Genomic DNA, 20,524 nt, shown 5'->3' with positions numbered 1-20,524 from the left:
TCCTTTTATAGGCATCCATGCTCTGCACACCCCCCTTAAGCTCTCACCTCTCCTAGCATACTCGTCTGGTGTACATGTCAAATATATACAGTCGCCGGTCTCTTCCAGATCTACCCAGACCTCCTCATACCATTCCAGTTCTACGTCTCGTGGTTCTTTAATCGTGGTGTGCCATAGCTTATCTACTATGTACTTGTCACGGCACATAGGCACTAACTGGTACCTGGGGGTGTTGTCTGTTCCTGTCTGCACGTGTACTTCTTGTGTTGCTTTAATTGTACCACCGGAGTTGCCCATTGTCACCATCATCATTGCACCGTTAGGGACTGCATTAGCACAACATCGGAGGCCCACCTGGCACAGGCAGAACATCACAAGGATGATCACCACTATTGGTATCAGGAACTTCATTGTCACTCCAAGCCATGAGGGAACCCAGGAGAAGATATTGTCGAACCACGAGCTATCCTCAGCTCCACCTTCCATTTTCATCTTCTCGCCCAGGTTATGTACTGCTTCAATAACGTGGGACAGGGACCCATTTTCTGCGTCTTCAGAAGGTACGAACGTGCAGCACGCACTTCCTATTTTTCGGCAAACACCTCCATCGATAGCTGTCAACAGGTCTAGAACATACCTGTTCTGCATGGTCATTAGTCGCAGAGCTCGTAGTTCCACCTTTATTATGTTGAACCCTTCTTCAGTGTCATTGGCCAACTGGATCAGTTCCCACCGTGTGATCTGGAGCCATTTTGCATTTGCTCTTGCTTGGACACTGGACACTAGTGAAGCAAAGAATGTTTCCACGGAGCTGAACAGGCGATACTTGTCTGGGATCTGTGCCAATAAATCAGATGATGCTTGTGATATGTAGTTCGAGGCTCGCTTGTTTCTTGAGAGCTCTTCTTCCTTCCCCCCGGAGGACAGGACATAAAGGTGCGCTTGTGTAGTTGGAGAAGCTGCATTCTGGTTCAAGCCTCCTTTCATCATGTTACTTCTGTCAATATGGCTTTCTGGAATCACCATTAGTGTCGAGTGCAAGGTGGCCATTGAGCAGCTACCACTCCATGATTGGGGAAGGTGCAGGTACGCCTGGTTTCCGCATACCCAGTAGGTGTCCATTAATGCTGCTGTCCCTTTTTTCATATCCGGGATGGTGAGAGTTTTGTTACAGTTCGTGTTCGTTCCCATTGCCATTTTTCCTTCTCCCTTGAAACATAGTTCGTTTTGTATTTCACTTTGTAGCTTGAAGGGTTTCTCCATCGCTGTTACCCATGTTAGTTTAGGGATGTGTTCTTTCCATATTGGCAAGCACGTTCTTTCCATCCACCGCAACTTGTCCGGTTGGACACCTTTCAGCGCTTCTGCCTTGCACAGCACTTCTTCGTCTTTCCATTTGTTTTCGGAAAACAGTGTCCCTTGTATTGCAAAGAAAGGTTCTTTAAGGCAGATCACTCCAGACGCTTGCGAATAGCACGTTTTGTTGTTCTGTACCATTCTGAAAGAGACATCGTGTGCTTGGAAAGTGTTCTTTATTCTACACAGCGTGAGATGAAGGAGACATTGGGCATCCACAATGGGCAATTCTCGTGGCAACAATACTTTAGGTGTGCCTGATGCATGGGGGATAAGTGAGCAGACATAACAGCTCTCATTGGTTGTTTGTTTAGCTGTTGTGCTCATATCTGCATACCATTTATTTGCTTGGTGAGGGTGTCGTGGGTCTTCCATTTTGTCTAACCCTAGCCCATAATACTCATCATACCCTTTTCCACCAGTCTCTCTTCTCCGCCTACTTTTCTCCCTTCTTCTGTACCTTCTCGTTATAGGAGGTGAAGAACCAGGCCCCCCTTCCTCCCTCCCACCCCCCTTTTCTAATTCTTCATATAGGGGCGTGTGTTCTGCCATCATAATCACTTTTCCATCCTCATTAATAAACAAGAGATCGTTGTTTGAAATTGGGGCGGGAGGGATCGTGTGGTTGTTGTATGTTCCAGGTTGGGACATTGTGTCATTATCTACATTTTTGGTTCTCCATTGTGAGAGGACAGCAGTGGGTGGTGTAGTATAGTATCCCCACACAAAGTGTGCTCCATCCCAGATCAAGAAATCACCTTCTTTGATACCTACAGTCGGAATTGTTTTCGTTCCAGGAGCAAGGGTGGTGTTGTTCCCCCCTCCCCCCTCGTTCATCTCGGTAGAGATGAACGCTATAATCCAGTGTAACACCAGACAAAACATTGAGATGAAGAACACGATAGCACACATTGATAAACCACATTCAAATGAATATGTTAATCTAGCCACTAACATTTCTCTAAATCTAACATATCTATTAGTTGCAGGCTGCCCATTCGATGCCATGATAAATCCTGTTTGAGACACAAAAGTTCATTAAATACAAACATGTAAGCATTTCCACATTGTAACGTTTCGGTGATAAAATATAGGGTTGGGTGAGGAAGGGGGTTTGTTGACAGACAAGGTAGCTTTCAGTCAATATTATTTGTAACTTACTATATATATATATAAATAATAAAAAAAAACATGACATTTCTAAAAACAACAATAATAAAAAACATCTTAAATAGTACAGGAAGGGAAAAAAAAGAACCCCACGCAAAACTTTCAAAAATTGTAAAAAGAAAATTTACATATACATGTGTACATGTTTTAGTCCAGGACATTTGTTGCGCGCTAATTGTGTTCACTGTTCATCTCATGAAGCACACGAAATTCAAATCATTCATTCCGCACAACTTCATCGTCCGCTGTTGCCTGTGCCTCATCCTGCACCTCACTCTCCGCAGCGCTGTAAGCTTTACGTACATCTGTCAAATGCACCCAATATCGCAGGCCCTTAACCTTTACTGCTGTAGGCGTGCAAAACACTACCTCATAGGGGCCATGGAAGCGTGGTGCGTTCCACCTCCGCACAAAACTTCTAACATATATAAGGTCCCCAGGCATTAGCTGTAGTGGTTTTTCAGGCAAACCGTTTGGTTCAGTCGCGTTCCCCTCCTCTCTTGTCGAGGGGGGGGCTAGTTGCTTTGAAATTACGCGCGCTGCCCGTGTCAATTTTCGCAGGTATTCTGTGAACTCCTCCCCCAATATGGCTGCGCTTCTGTGTGCATCAGAACGCTCACGGAGAGGCGAATGCGCTGTGTGCATTCTTCTTCCCGTGACGATCTCGTGCGGGGACAAATGGTGATCCTTACTTGGCTGGTTTCGTAGCTCAAACAAGGCCAAAGGCAGGCAGTACATCCAAGTCTTTTTAAGGGAAAAACAAAGTTTTGATAATCTGCTTTTTAACAGGCCGTTTATCTTTTCTACGACGCCATTACTTTGAGGATGATAAATCGAACATAATTTGTGCTTTATTCCCAATAATGTAGTCACTTCTTTAAAGAGTTCATTAACAAAATGCGTCCCGTTATCTGAGCGAATAACGTCGCAAATTCCCCAGCGCGGAAACACTTCCCGCACTAGGAACTTCGCGGCGCCCTTCGCGTCAGGGCGGGCACAAGGGCCTGCCTCCACCCACCTCGAAAATGGACATACAACCACAATCATGTATCGAGCCCCGTTACACCTTTCTCCCATGTCTACATAATCAATGTGGAGCTCTCTGAATGGGCCACTTGGTTTTGGTATCGTACCCCTTAGTGTACGCAATGTCATACCTGAGTTGTAAATTTGACATGTCGTGCATTCTAGAGCTAACCTTGTGACGTGTTCCTGGAGGCAAGGTGTAAACCAATCTTCTTGTATCTCTGCCATTATGTGTTTCTTTGTGTTGTGTGCAGGAAAGTGTAGTTGTTGAAATGCTATTTCTAACAGCGTGATTGGCATTACCACTTTTCCTGAACTCTCTTGTCGCCACAATAAATCAGTCGGTGATTTGCTGCATCCTCTCTTAGTCCACAGCAATTTTTCCTCTGCACTAGCTCCCTCTTGCAGCTCTATTATCTCCTGTGTGGACATCATGTTGTATCCTGTGGGGACTTCTTGGCTTGCTGTGTGGTGCAACATGTACTCTCCTATTTCACCTTTTTGTAGATATGAAGCTGCTTTGGCAGCGGCGTCTGCTGCCGCGTTCCCCAAAGATACAAAATCTGTATTGGTGGTATGAGCTTGACATTTTACGATGGCCACTGCCGTGGGGTCTTGCAGGGCCTCAATCAGTTCTTTCAATAATTCTGCATGCTGGACTGGCGTTCCGTCTGCTCGTCGGAACCCTCTCCGCCCCCACCGGGCCAACCCGCCGTGAACTGTTGTTGTCATGTATGCTGAGTCTGTATATATGGTCACTGCGCACCCCTTGGCGGCATGCAATGCTTCTATTAGCGCTATTAGTTCTGCTGCTTGCGCTGAATAGTGTGATGGGAGGCGGTGTTGTACTAGTATCTCATATTCATCTTCCTCTAATCGTACCACTGCCATACCCACATGCTTTTCTCCTGTCTCCATGTCTATTGATGCTGACCCGTCCACAAAATACACCTCACCCTCGGTCAGGGCATTTTCAAAAATCACTTGATCCTTACTTTCGTCACCTGTGTACGTGGCGCAGTTGTGGTTTTGCATGTCCTCTATGGTGCATGCCTCTGTGATGAATGTGGCTGGGTTCACTGTTTTACATCTTACTATATGGATGTTAGCGCTGGACAGTATTATCTCATATGCTGTGGCGCGTTGTGTTGTCAATGTGCTCTTTGTTCGCTCTAATATTGCAAAAAGTGAGTGTTCCACGAACAGTGTCACCGGGCAGCCCATTACTATCGTGGCACTTTTTTCAATTGCGAACGCGGCTGCAGCTAGGGATTGCTCGCACGCGAAATGACCTTGCATTACTGCGTCTAGGGTGCCGCTATAGTAAGCGAGTGGTTTGTGCCCTAAAGATGTTTTCTGTGTCAGTACTGCTGTCATCAATGTTCCTTTGCAGTGTGAAAATAAGAAGAATTCGCGCCCATAATCTGGGTTTGCTAGTACTGGAGCGCTTGATATCAGTTCTTTTAGTGAGTTAAATGCTGTGTTCATCACCTCTGTCCATTCTATGTGTTTGTGTTCCTGTTGTGCTTCTTTCAGTGCCTGTAGCAAGGGCCTTGTGTACGCCGCATAGTCCAATATCCATGCTCGGCAATAGTTACACATACCCAGAAATTTCTGCATCTCTTTTACTGTTTTGGGCTCCCCAATTGTTCTAATCGCCTGTGCCCTGTCTGGTATAATTCGCTTGCCATCCTTTGATATCAACTGACCCAAGTATAGGACCTCCGTCAGACAGTATTGTAACTTCCCCTTGTCCACCTTGTACCCCTTATTTGCCAATAATGTCAACAGTGTTATCGAGTCCTGTCTGCATTCTTCCTCAGCCTGTGCACAAACCAATAAATCATCAACGTACTGAATCACTGTGCTTTCTACAGACAAATTCCCCAGATCTTCATGTAGTACCCTGTTAAATATGCTTGGGCTCTCGCAATATCCTTGTGGTAGTCTGCAGTGTTCGAACCTCCTTCCTCCCAATGTAAATGCTGTCAAGTACCTGCTCTCTTCTGCCAAGGGAATCGAAAAGAATGCATTTTTTAAGTCAATTACTGTGAAGTGTGATGCTATTTTTGGAATGTTGCACAGTATTGTCGCCGGGTTCGGGACTAAAGGGAACTCCTTCATTACCACATCGTTCAATGGGCGTAAATCTTGTATCATCCTCCATGAACCCCCCTTCGCTTTTTTGATTGGGTAAATGCATGTGTTGCATGGGGAGTTTGAGGGCACTATTATACCCTGTGCTAGCAGTGCTTCTATTGTCTCTCTGATCCCTTCTTCTGCTTCTCGCGACAGTGGATATTGTTTCACCCGGGGTAGTATTGCTCCTTGTTTTACTTTTATCACCACAGGCTGAACTTCATGTAGCAACCCTACATCGTGGGGGCCATTAGTCCATAAGTTAGCGGGTACTGAACTCATGTCTTCATCAAAAAATGTATGCGGTGCTCCTACTACCGCCATTAGTTCAACTTTAGTTTGTCTGGCTGTAACTACGATGTCGCAGGGCATTGCCAGTTCCATCACTACTTCACCATCTCCCTCAGTGTCAGAAAATAGCTCCTCGTCCGAGAGCTCTCTCAGGGGGATATTTGCATTTGTACACAATACTGTCCGCCACTCACACCCTTCCATGTCAATACCAATCACGCATATTCTGTTTGCTGATACATGTATTGCATGCAAATCCAATGATAGTACTTCCCCAAGAGCAGTGTCAGGGCTTGCTATGGGACGAAAAAGGAATTCTGCTGGTATTCTCCACTCCACCCTTTTTAGTTCTGGTACTATGAGAGCCAATGTTCTCATGCCTTCAACAAACATCTCCTCATTTCTTGGTACCCCTCTGATCTCTTTTATTGTTGTGTGGCCGTGTATTACTGCTAATATACGGAGGGGGCATATGCCTGGCGTTGAACATACGATGCCGCTCCCTGTGAATGATATGGTCATGTTTAGTTTGCTCAAGAGATCTCTCCCCAGTAAGTTGATGGGAGAGTTTTCATAGTACAGCAAGGGTGCTTTCACTGTTTTACCCCCCACTGTCACATCCAATACCTCTGTGTAAGGAACTTCAATTACAGCCCCAGAGAACCCCTGCGTCTCTAACGTTCTATTAGATAACGGGAACCGGCCCTCTCTAATGCATGATTTCTCCGCTCCCGAATCCACCATGAATATGAATTGCTTGTCTCCTATCTGCGCTCCTATCAATGGTTCCTCTGATGCATTGTGGGTCGTAGACAGTACTGGACACGCAAGTGCTCTCTGTGGGCTGTCCTATGCGGGGTGTCTCATTGCCCCCCCTTGATCGAAAATATTCCCCGAAACTACTGACACTCCACTGTAAGGTGCGGGGGCTGGTGCCCCATTAGCTCCTGTGGCGAAAGTATTACCCGGCGTGTAGTGCACATTGTCATTATTCTGTGGGCTGGTTTGTGTTCGGTATTGATGTCCGTGTAGTTGTGCGTTACTCCTTTGTACTACATTGTCTGGTTGCTGGTATTGTCCCATGGGGAGGCCGTAGGGGCTTCCTGGATGGGGGTGTCCGTACTGTTCTATCTCTTGGAAACCGTTGTTTTGTCTGCTCCTACATTCCCTTGAGTAATGCCCCCATCTCCCACAATTCCAACAGCTCCCCTGTGGACCTCTGGGACCCTGCCACCCATTTCCTCCCATTCCTCCATACCCTTGTCCTCCTCTTCGCCCCCTGTACCCACCTCTTCCTCCTCTTGGGGCCCACTCTTGCCACGTTGGACCTCCGTTCTGCTCCTGCTCTGTCCACTGTCGTTGCCCTTGTCCTGCCCAATTCGCTGCTATTCTTCCTTGTATTGCTATTTGCCCCTCCTCTCCTTCCTCTCCCTCCCGTATGAGTGGGAGTCCCGCTACCGCTGCTGCGACCTTCACCAATTTTGATTGCACCAACTTCGCCTCGTCCGCCAACCTTTTCTGTGCTACTTCCCTCTCTCTTTCTTTGATCCTTTTACAATGGTGTACTATTATGCTTTGGATCTCCGGCCAGCCTTTTGCCTCAACACCTGCTATTTTATCTAGTGCCTTTTGCACTTCCTTTGGGAGCCCTCTTTTAATGATGAAGTAAAATAGAGACGTGGATTGGTGCCAGGGCGTACCCGTTTCCGCTCTCCACATCTCCTGCACCCGGAGAATGTAATCCATAGCGTCCTCCCCATCATTCATGGTACATTGCATTACTGACTGCAGATCAGGGGTATCTGGGAAAGTTTCCCGCAGTGCGTCCCACACCCTTGCTCGCACGGTGTTAAAAGAAGCCCCATCATGGCGATCACACTCCAAAGTTACAGCTGGAAAACCCGCTTTAGCCCACACTCTGTCTGCCTGATCCCCTACTGAGGACACTAGTAGGCTTTTCACATCGCCTACTGCCAGCGGTATACCCGCGGTATGTTTTTCAAATGCATATATCCACTTGCTTGCCCCTCCTGACAGCTGTGGTAGTAATTTCATTAAGTTAGCCTTGTCCATCTGAGCCCACGGTATATAGTTCGGCCTCCCACCTCCCCTGTGGAGTAATGGTAGTTGTAATTTCCCTTTTGCCGTTGCAGCTTCCTTTTCCTTGGTCACTGCTGACTCTAATGACGCCATCTTCCCCACCCTATTTCTTAGTCGTCCTATCCATTCATCCTCTATAGTCCCCAGTGAACATGCCCCATCTAGCTCCTCGCCTTCTCCTCCTACTGCCATGCTCAATCTATCACTCTCATCCCCCCCTCCTCTGACATCGCATAACAAATCCTCTCTGATCCCTCTCTCTCTCGAGACATCACCAATGCTTCCTTCTGCTGTCCCTACTTCTATTATCCTGGTCGGTTCTTCCTCAATTCTGAACAGTATTTCCCCCTTTTTCCATCCTTCCTCAATTTGTCTACTTTCGCTCGACGCTCTAGACGTGCGTCCAGATTGTGTGGGGGCGCACGCTGTGCGTTCACATATGTCTTTTATTCTTGAGAGCTCATCTCGTGCCACTGTAAGCCTCGACTCTAAGTCACTCGTTAACTTCTCTATGTCCACTCTCTGTGTGCCTCCCTGGGTGTGCTCTCTAGTGTTTTCGTATGGTGGGGGTGCAGTTGGTCTTTGTGGCGTGCTGGTTGAAGGGGGAGGCACATAAATCGGGTCGCTATATCCTGTTGCAGGGGCTGGTTTAGGTAATATTGGGTACAACATAACCACTTCCGCAGGCTGTTCTGTACTTAACTGTTCCTTTTCCTCTCGCGGGATCATTAGTGGATTGTCTGTGGTGGAGGGTAAATCAATATTTGGAGCTGGAGCTTTGGGTGGGGGTACTTCCTCAAACAATCTCCAAAGATCTAATATCTCCTTCCTGTTCTGCCATTTTTTTCCCTTATACTTAAGGCGAATACATGTACATACCATATCAAGAACGCTTTTGTCAAAAGACCCTCCTTCTGGCCAAATCTGGGGCAACCCCTCCCCTTTCAATTCTGTTAACCATTGATCATGATATTTATTTATGCGCTCAGCATATCCCGGCAAGCTCTTGCAAATGTGTGACAAGGGAGTTTCAGCCCCCATCCTTTAAATCGCTAGCGCTACCTTGTTCGCTTTCGTTACCTTTTATTAGCTGTAAATATGCGTATGTATTCCTTTATGGCACAGACAAGAGCGGACCTCTTTAAAATTATCACCCACCGTTATTCACTGCACAAATCTCTTCTCACTCACCATATCTCATCTCCTTCCCATTCCCAGGCACTCTTATGTGATCTCACTTGTAATTGATCAAGTACTGGTTATGGCCACACTCTCTGACACCACCTCGCGGCCACCCGTTCGTCTCTCACACTCGTACGGTGCGCGCACCCTTCACAATGCTTTCTACTCACACTCTTTGTCTTTCTCCTCCCTTTCCTCCCTAGCCAGCTGTCCCTGTTTCCCTACTAAGGTTACTGTGTTCACGTCTGTACGTGCCACTACTGAGTCCCCACTTTTTAAGATGTTCTAACTACTTCATACCCTTCTCATTTTCACCCCCTACCCCGTGGAAATGGAAAAAAAGAAATAGAGAGAGAGAGAGCACAATCACTAAAAAATATTCCCGGTGTCTCCTTTTGCTAGACACCAATAACTTATTTCTCACTTCTTCATATATTCCCAGTACTAATTTAGATAGTACTATGCGGCGCCGCCTTCCACCCCCTCTCGGAGCTAGGTTTCCGTCACTTCTACCACGTCACTTATTTCTTACTCCTAATGGCCATATGCAAAAGAAAGAATAAAGAAAATTTCAAGACCCGTCTGTAGTAGACCCCCGATATTCTTCTCCTCTACCTGTCCCCGTTCTGTTATTCCCAATTCCCTTTCTTTTCCCCTTGACGATCACTCGCACTCGGTACTCACGTGCCCGTCTTGAACCGATACTCTCCGAAACTGGGTCCGTCCAGGCGGCGTCACCGGTAACTCAACGGTCAGCCCCTGGCTCCGGCGAGCGGCACTCAAAGGGGATTTTTTTTCCAATCGGGATCCCGTACCCTTTCTCATTGAGTGCGCACTTCTTATTGTGCCGGTCGCCGTTGGCGGGCGGCCTCCCGGAGACGGCTCACCGTGCGTATCCCTTCTCGACCGGAGATTCTCGTGCCACAAGGGGGTCGTTTAAGAAGGAGTTAGGAAAAATAGTTTGGAGATATCACGCTATCGGGGTCACCACTGAAAGGAAGCGCCCCCAATTCAGCACGATCCTCCCCGTAATGAGAGACAATAAGGGACTCTCCCGTAGTGGGAATAAGACCAAGACAGAGTGCGGGTGAGCGTAAGTGGGAGTTTATCCAAGGATAAGGCATGCAAAGAACTCTGCAACCTACGAGAGCGCTCTGTCTGACAATAGCAAAGACAGGCGTATTTCTAATACAGAAAACGTCATCAACACCTAAACACTATAGGGGGCACAAGTTAATTGGGATTGGGTATCGTCGACTAACTATAGGTGTTGCTGCAGCATGGTTGGTCTTGGCAAGACGACGTCACTGGTCAGCCTCGTGGGTTGGGTTGGGCCTGGCAGGCCGGCTTGAGGTCATCCGTGCGGTGTTGGTGCGCTGGGGCAGCCTGTGACAATGATGAATACCTTTCCTGTCTTAGTTGCCCTAGGCCATGCACACTGCAGTTATTCAGAAAATGACATTTACGTTCACTAATAAATTGTTCCGTAGCTTATCTTATAAAATAAACGCAACACATGAGGAATGCACCTCGTGAGAGGTCTGGTGGTTGTTGGTTGGGGTGAGATTTACCTGAGTCTTATTGACCGGTATTTTAGGTCACGGGACGGGGCTCTGGGACCTGGGCCGAGTGATACATGTCTGTCTGCTGCGTTAGAAGTTATTATATAGATGGGTCTCTGTGTCTTGTCCCAATGATGGGGGTCGTCCTTACACGGGGTCAGGATTCTTGGGGGGGTTCGTGGGGATTTATGAGAGGGTGCTGGTAGATCAGTGGGTTCATCCGTGGGTTTATTACCGTGCTGTAAATAACACAGGTGGCGGGCTGTGGCCTTGGTTGCGGCGCCGGGGCCTCTGACTCTCTGAAGTAACGCCAGCTTGGTTGGGGGAGGTGAGGGAGCGCAGCACAAGTCTTAGCTTTTTTATCTGGCAGGCTTGGTGGGGTGGGAGAGGGAATGACCTTGCATATACTCACAAAGGTATTTTCCTCGTGCGTTGCTGATCAGTGAATGCAGAAGTTTTATACTGTTCTGCCTCATTTTAACGTTATTCAGACACACATATATATATATATATATTTCATTTTCGTTACACATTTCTTTAATACAGTCGGTTCCAGTACCTTTTCATTACCTAACATTATGTTCACTACATTGTGTGCGTATTGTATGTACATTAGACGTTATACGAGGGATATCTAGGTTATGGCCTACAGAGATTGATGCTCGCCGCTTTGGGTGATTCAGAAAACATATATGAGTTCAAGTTTCTACATACTATTGAAAAACACTTTTACAGATAGAGGTTACACGTTTGGTCAACATCTTTCTCCGTGGTTATAGCAGCATTAGTCCAGACCTGGAGGGATATCATATAACGTTACATTTTTATGGTTCGTTCACATTTTAAACAGAGGTAGTTCATTAACACCAATACTTGAACTATTTTCTACCTTCTTCAGATAGTGATGCTTCAGCTTTTTTCCCCGTTGCCCCGGCCTTGCGGTCTGGGTCATACGGGGTGCAATATCACATTGTTACTAATATAATGTTGCCGTGTTGGCATCTCGGGTTTAGCTCATCTCCGACTTTCTCATGGGAACGCGCTCGCAGCGGATCTGCCAGGGCTGCTGAGGCGGCAGAGATGCATGAAAGGCCCTCCAAAGGTGGGGGCCTCGTTACAGTGTGCTGAACTCACACCATGTTTGCTGTGCACGATGGCGTCTAGGCCTAACTTAAGTTTCGGTAAATGCAAAGACAGGGTGCGTGTGGGCAATGTCGTCGGCGGGTGAACCCCCCTCCACCTGGGCCCGGGTGGCATGAGGGTGCTCCCACCGAGCCATGGTCCTCACCTGGGGAGGGAGCTGTAGGTGAGGAGGGCCTCGTGGCCATTCCTCCCCTACAAAAGCTAAACACACCTTGTTGTGAACCAAGTAGGCCGTTTACAAGAAATAAGGGAGAAACAAGTACCACCCATGTGACTACCAACCACTATTAAATAGAATCACCACCAAGATCTATTATCACATACCTATTTCCACTTCACTGGAGAAGATAATAGAATGGTCAATTTCTGTGACCCTATCGGCCACACCCAGGTAACAAAAGTAAAGACGCCTCAATCAGTGAACTGTAAACAATGGAAATTCCTACCGGTACACTGAATCTCACAACCTACCTTCCACCAAGTCATAGATCTACGACTGCCAAGCCCCAGGGGACATCCACTCTCTCAACATCTCTCAGGTATGAAAACAAAACCTTTTTGTACGGTTTGTAGCAAAGTAGAGAAAACTGTCATAAATATCGGCTGCCAAGAATGTACCAATGCCCAACCAGCTAAATAGTGGACCTATTGAATAGGCATTCCAGAGGACCAGAATTCATCCCAGACAATTAACATTCAGCAGAGGACTCAGCCAAGGGCATGTTAGAACTGTCCTTTATTTTCCATACAGGAAATAATTCTTCAGCAATCACAGCTTCTGAGCCTGTGTCAGGGGTTTTTGTTGCTATGTGTAATCACAAGTTGGGGCTCTTCCCCTGCTTTCTTCAGTGGCATTATGGGTATTGGTCCAGCTTCATTGTGCACCCAGGTCAGTAGTGTTGCACTTGCATCCCATTTTTTCAGGCATTTAGAATACATTTGATTTAATTGTGTCAATGATTCCATCTGCAATATGTCTAATGTGGTAGTTCCAAGCTGTGCTATATGTCCACAGTCATAATCATATGCCTCTTCTGACCATCACTGTCTCTTGTACAAGGTCAATTTGCTTAAAGAATAGGACCACTGCCAGGTTGATTTCTCGCTGCTCATCAGGCGTGTCCACCATTCTTCTTCATCTAATGTGCTTGTTTTTTCCAGAGATTTCAGTAAGTAGGTTTCTCGGGCACCTTGAGTTACACTGCATGTTAGCAACAGATGTCGAATTGACTCAACCTGTTTGGTCTTGCAATACCAGCATTCGTTCGAGGGAGATTTTTCGCTGATGGCCAAGATCTCGTTAGTCCTTAATAGGTTCAGTCTAATTCTCAAGAAGATACGACCCAGTTGCTTGCCTGGGAACTTTTTCAAGTAGCCTCTCACCTCATTAATTTTCATTACCTGGGTAGATGCGTTTTTGGTTAGTTTGTAAGACGCTGCTTTTTCTTGCGTACTTATCCAGTCAAGTTCTATCAGCTTTTTCACTGCCTTCACTGGGTTTCGCATAAGTGTTTCCCGCATCAACGCTAGTTCGTCAAGGAGGTTTACAGAGCCATCAGTCCAAGTTGCTAGTATTTTATTCTTACCACTGGACAGTTCGTTATTTAAGATTATTTGCTGTGGGTTCCATGATAATTTTTTCGAAGAGCATCATGGAGTTCCTTATGACAGTCCCCTTCAATGAAGTTAAGCATAGCTCTTGCCTAATTATGGAGATCGGTGCTGATTGTGGAATCCCCAACACTTTCCTCCAGAATATTCCTACTCTATCTCAAAGCTGGCTCGGGATTTGGGGCATAGCTTCCATGCCATACGTTAAGCATGGGAACACCTTGGCCTTGAAGACAACAACGGGATCAGGGAAAATCTTCCAAACTTCCTATCGACCACCTTAGCTTGACACACCAGAGTCTTTATTTTAGCTATAAGGGACTCTATTCTGCCTTCCTCCACGTACCATTATCCTTTGCTTGCTGACCTAGTTGCTGTTTCAAATGCCATGATCTTGGTTTAGTTCTTGTTTAGTTCAAGGTTGTTCTTCTCCGGATATTCGAGCAAGTTATTCAGTTGTCTTTGAAGGCCCACTATAGTTTGATCTAACAGAATGATGTCATCCGTGCACAAAATTCTCTGTACTTTAACCCCCCTAGGATTGGTGGGAAACATCTGGTGTTAGCTGTCTCCTCTTCAAGATCTGCTATGTGCACGTTATATAGGCAGGGAGCTAACGGACAACCTTGCTTCACTCCTCGAGTAGTTTGGATTTCCTTTGATAAAACCCCATCTCCATTCAAGCAGACTCTTATTGAAGTTCCTTCGCACAATTCCCTGTTTGGAGCCAATATATTGTCTGGGCATTCTTTGCGTGTTAATTTGGCCCACAGCCGTTCCCGGTTCACTCGATCAAAGGCTTGTACGAGGTCTACAAATGCCAGGAACATTCTGCGGCTTCCTTGTTGAACTTTGGCCTTGAGGGTACACAACAAAAGGATATTCACTTTAGTGCCAATGTTTCTAACAAAGCCTGTCTGGAATTGGTCTATGTAGTTTACTTCTTTCAACCAGCTCTGCATGCCATCCAAAGCACACAAGCCAAAAACCTTTCCAATGACGTCAAGGAGCGCTATTGGGCAGCAAAGCCTCGGGTGGTCTTTAGCTTCTTTTCTGAAAATGGGGACCGCATTTGCAATCTACCATGATGAGGAACACTGTTGTTTAAATTACAGTTCTGGAAGATCTGCCCAATAAGAGGCGCCCAGATATCCACGTTTGTCTTGAAATCGATATTGGTAATTCCATCGGGCCTGGATCCCTATAGTTTTTTAGCTTTTTAATTTTCAACTTAATGGACTCTGTCACATGGAATTTCCCACACTGTAGATCTTTGCTGTACAATGTTGGTAATTAAGCCTTCAGGGAGTTTATGCAGCTCCTCAAAATCCACCGACTGTTCTTCACTCAAGTTATTCTGTAAGTCGTCATTGGACTTTGAGGTTGTTGAATTAATTAGTGACCAAAAGTTTTTGCTGTTTCTAGTACTGATCATGCGCAACATTTGTTCAACGTCTTGTTGAAGGAGTCTCGCACAATGATGTCGCACCCAGTTTTGATACGATTGTTGTGCTTGGTGTAACTTGTTTTTCAGATCAGTTGAGTTTGAATTTTTTGCCATTCATTGGAGTTTCTTCATGGTCGCTCTTTGGATCACCAGCTCTCTATTATAGAAGTGTTTATGCGGTTTGAGGCTGTAGGCCCCTTGGGGCTTCGCTGCTCGATGTGCTTCTAATAAAGGCACGTAATCCACAGTCCTGAGGTCTCTTGCTTTCCCTATGGACTGCTCGTGATTTTTTTTTGTAAACCGTGGTTATGTCCCTTATGCTTTTGGCCGTTAGTTTTAGACGGTTGCCTCTCGGGCATACTTCTAGCCCCTTTGTCATGCGTTTGTGAACTGGTCTTTGCGGGTACCATGTTGTAACCAGCAGGTTATGGTCACTATTTTTAGTTTCTTCCACTTTAAAAGTTTTTATCAGGCTTAGGAGATCCCTAGATACAATCGTGTGGTCGATGGTCCCTTTTTGTGTGTCTCTTTGCCATGTAGGTATCGCCTTGTCCTTCTTCGTTCTCAGCCAATGGAGATTATGTAAGTCCCATTCATCCATAAGGTTTTCCCATCCCTTACCACGCTCCCAGGCGGCCATTGTGCTTGGATTTGTTGGTTTAGCACTATCCATGCATGTGCAGTTTAAGTCACCATTTATTATGATGAATTTTGCTTGATGACTCTTGCACTCTTCTTCCAGGAGGTTGTCGATGTCACCTATATATTGTTCTGTTGCAATCTATGCTGGATTCCAGTATGTGTTGACAATCAAAATATTCTCCTGGGTTTTCTTTTCCTTCGTTCCTCTATCCATTTGCCACCTAATTCGTGTGGCCTGAATGAAGGGTGACAGGTGGATTTCTGCTTGGAGTTCTAAGCCACTGCCCGATCTTATAGCTGTCTGGAGACCAGCCCTTGGCCGCCTTGCACTTCCCTTCTGTGCTGGAGTGAGGATCAATATGTAGCCATCTCAGTACAGTTTCGACACCAACCACATCTCCTGTAAACACAAATGTCAAATGTTCCCAAGTTCACATCTGTTCTTGCCATCAAGTGGGTAAACCCTTAGGTATTCCATGAGCCCATAATCATATGATTTTGCTCCTGCAACGGGCTCATACAGTGTTTTTTGCAGACTTGTTGCTAGCACTTACTTGAGTTTGTTACAGCTTTGGACACCCAGGTCTGCTTCTGCTGTGTGGCTGATCTTCCTTCATCTTTACCACTCTCCAATTCCTCTTGTGTTTCTTCTTGGGCTTTGGTCAATTGTCAATCATTTTCTTCTTGTACTGTGTTCACTGGAACTTGTAGGAGCGTGTGTGCTTTGCTATCTACTACTCCCTCATTCCATCCTTCAGATGTGTACACTTGGCCATACACAAGCATCTGTGGTTGTTCCCAGCATCCTGGGTCTCGTCCTATTTCCTTGAGTCTCATTTTAGGACATGGTAACTCTTTCAGTGTTATTGTTTTTGTTTCTCCTTTCTGTGGGCCGTCAGTTATGTATTGTATAGCCTAGTATTGTTTCCAATAATTGTCCATCATGTCAAATGTTTTTATATAGCTATCTTCATAGGGGAATGTTGCCTTGGACATCCATCGCAATGTTGCTGTTCTGCCTTGGAATCTTCCTCAAGTTGTAAACATGGACAGGTACAGAAGGCATTGTGCTCTTGCTGGTATTTCAGTGACTACAAACGTTCTGGAGGAAGTCATGGCATAAGGGATTAGTGAGCAGGCATAGCAGTTCTCCCCAGTGGTTAACCTACTTTTGTCATGTGCTTGTATCATGTTATTAGATACACGAGCAGCATCAGTGAGATAGACATCCACCCCTACCATATCTTCTTCGGCAGTGCATCTACCACTCCTTGCTGTACTTACAGTGCTTACCACCGGACATGGTTAGTCCACCTGCAGGAGTTGGGGTTGCATTAGTAGAGGTCACAGCAGTATTACTGGCAACATATGACATTTGCCATAAGACAAGAGCGAAAATACCACATGAAACTAAGACAAAGGACACACTAAGCATCCTATTAATAATGCCCCCATCACTTACTCTTCTTTGCACTCTTGTGTAGTTTTGAAGATGCTTGTTGACCACCTCCAATGCGCTAGAAATGCATTAATGCGTTAGTACTTCATTAATTCAAGTTCAGCAAACATGGTGTTGGGTCATTGCAAGAAGGAATAATTGTTCCCAAACTGTGTGTATTCTAGGATAAAAAATTACTGCAAGCAGAGAAAGGCTTCCTATCTCTAGGCGTGGTTATGTTTGGGCCAAATCAGAAATAAAAACACGGAAAAACACATTAGGATGGCACCTTCTTGTGCTGTTGGATCTCCTAACAAATTAGAATAATTGGCCTTGGGATGAGGATCAAGGGGAACCATGGGACAATGCAATAATATCAGTTGCACTTTAACAATGAATGCTGTCAGTGTGCAGAAAAAATAATAAAGAGTGTGCTCTCACTCTAGATATGTAGGAAGTCCTTTTCCCATCTCTCTTGCTTTGTAGAGAGTAATCATAGGTTGGCCTCTGCTGGGTTGTGATGCTGCGAGGCAATTGTTTTTCGTCTGCTTGTGGATCATTGGCCCTTTCTTTGTTGGTGCTAGGAGAGGCCACCGCTTTGCAGGGCTTGATGTCCCCCTGTAATTCCAGGCTTTCTTTTCTAGCAATTTAACTGCATGATCAGTGACCTGCTCCACTGTATATGGTCCTTTAAAATGTGGTTTATACCACCACCTGGTAAAGTCTCTCAACAACACCAGATCTCCAGGATACAGCTGAGGTTCCCTCAAAGGTTTTTTGTTTGCTTCCGGGTTGTTTTCTTCTCTTGCTTCAGGCCTCTCCCGTTGCCCCTGCAGTTGACGAGAAATAAAAGAGGCACTAGCCATCAAGGAAGCGGTGTACTCATACATTTCCTAACCTTATACATCTTTTCTGCATCTTTTAAAGTCCTAATGGGAGGAGCCTGGGGAAATCTCATGCACCGTCCTGTCACCACCTCATGTGGGGTTAAATTATTGCACAATGCGAATAATGCTAATGGAGACAGTGCAGCCAGCTCTTGTTAAGGGTGTTTTTAATTTTGGCGATGCCTTCTTTGAGAAGCCCTTTGAGGCGCTCACAAACCTCATATGCTTGCGAGTGATAGGCACAAGAGAATTTGTGTTGTATTACCAACAAGGTTGTGTTGTTGTGAAACATCTCATTTGCAAAGTGAGGACCATTGTCAGACCGCAGGACCTCACACACGCCCCATCGAAGGAAGATTTATCAAACCAGGAATGTTGCTGCTCAAATGGCATCAGGATAGGAACAGGGACCATTTGCGATCCATCGGGAAAATGGGCACACAACCACTATCGTGTAGAGGTAGCCCTGGCAAACTTGGAGCATGTCGACATAGTGAACATGCAGGTACTGGAATGGATCCATTGGCTGAGGTATGACTCCTCTGACTACCCTTAGTGTATGATCTGCTGTAAATTGACAATTAGTCATGAATTCTGCCACATGTTCTGCCAAATTAGGACAGAACCATTCTTTGCCAATATAAGCAGCAAGCGCCTTCTTCCCCATATGGGAAGGATGGAGTAACTGCAAAATTTGTTCCAACGGCAGCGGTATAAAGACTTTGTTGCTGGCCTTCTGGCCGAAAGCAACACCTCCATGACGTCATCAGGGAGGTCCCAATCCTTGTACCTCAACCTTTCAGAAGCCAAGCATGAAGGCTGAGGGTTCTTATGTCTGGATGGAGAACCTGACCTCCCTTCTGCGAGAGAAGATTCTCTTTGAGTGGAAGACGGATTGGAGGGCAGATGGACATATCCAGAAGGTCCAGGTACCACGTTCTCCTGGTCCAGTCTGGGGCAATTAGGATCATGGTTTTCCGGAATCTTCTCAACCTCCTGATCATTTGAGGAATAACAGGGACTGGTGGAAACGCGTAAAGGAGTGGAAACTCCCAGTCCACTACGAACGCGTCCCCTAGAGCTCCTCTCGGGGGAAATTCCCTTGAACAAAACAGATCGCACTTCCTGTTGGTACTGGTGGCGAACAGATCCACCTGAGGGGTTCCCCAAAGGGCGAAGATCTCGTGAAGAACTTCCTGAGCTAGCTCCCACTCGTGGGAGACGGCTCTGCCTGCTCAGAGCATCCGCTGTCAAGTTCTTCTCTCCGGCTAGGTGAACTGCCGATAGAGAGATTCCTTCCTGAATTGCCCAAAACCAGAGCTGCAATGCCACTCTGCACAGTGGCAGTGACCCTCCTCTTTTGTTGAGGTAGTGCATGGCCACCGTGTTGTCCGTCATTATCAGGACATTTCTCCCCTGTACTGATGGCAGGAAAGCTTTCAGCGCTGGTCTGATCGCTCTCAGCTCTAATAGGTTGATGTGTAGTCTGGACTCCGATGGAGACCAACGACCGCTGATGGTCAAGTCGTTGGCATGGGCTGCCCACCCCGTGAGTGAGGCGTCTGTGACTACTGTTATCTCCGGCCATGGTTGCCAAAACAGTTCTCCTTTCAAGATGTTCTCTGGATAGGCCCACCATTCAAGGTCGTGGGCTACCTTGTCCGGAATCCGGAGGAGATCTGTCATTCTTCCTGAGTATTGTGACCACTGGGTTCTTAGTGCCCACTGGAGAGATCTCATTCTCAGGCGAGCCTCTGGCACAATGAAGATGCAGGATGCCATGAGGCCTAGAAATCTCAAAAAGTCAAAGGCTGGGAGATGTTGGGAATTTTGAAACTTGTTGACCATCTGCAGAATATCTTGAGCCCTCACCTCTGGTGGCGAGGCTTTTCCCAAGGAAGTGTCCAGGACCGCTCCGATGAACTGCAGTCTCTGTGATGGTATCATCTGTGACTTCTTTAAATTGAGGGAGAAGCCCAGTTTGTGAAGGAAGTGGCAGACATAATCTAGCTGGATCTGAGCTTGTTCCGAAGATACAGCTCTGATCAGCCAATCGTCCAGGTAGGGGTAGACGTGGATCCCTTCCCTCCTTAGACTTGCAGCCACTACCTACATTAGCTTGGTGAAGACCCTCGGGGCGTAGGTCAGCCCAAATGGCAGAACTCGAAATTGATAATGAGAGCCGCCAATTGCGAACCTCTGGTATTTCCTGTGTTTGAGATGGATTGGCACAAGGAAATAAGCATCCTGGAGGTCCAGAGATACCAGCCAGTCCTGGATCTGGAGGGCCTGAAGAATCTGAGAGAGAGTTACCATCTTGAACTTGTCCTTCCTGAGGAACTTGTTCAATTCCAGTAAGTCCAAGATAGGTCTCAGTCCTCCGTCCTTCTTCGGTATGTATGAGAAAGTAGGGGGAGTACCAGCCCTTGTTCCTCTCCGCTACAGGTACGGGTTCTATGGCACCTTTCTCTAGCAGGTCTACAATTTCATGCAAGAGGAGCGGATCGGGAACTTTTAGAGAGCTGTGCCC

This window comes from Ambystoma mexicanum, chromosome 7p (genome assembly GCF_040938575.1).
Source record: "Ambystoma mexicanum isolate Mex_15411 chromosome 7p, UKY_AmexF1_1, whole genome shotgun sequence".
In the NCBI taxonomy this organism is placed as follows: Eukaryota; Metazoa; Chordata; class Amphibia; order Caudata; family Ambystomatidae; genus Ambystoma; species Ambystoma mexicanum.
This window is presented reverse-complemented; position numbering follows the sequence as displayed.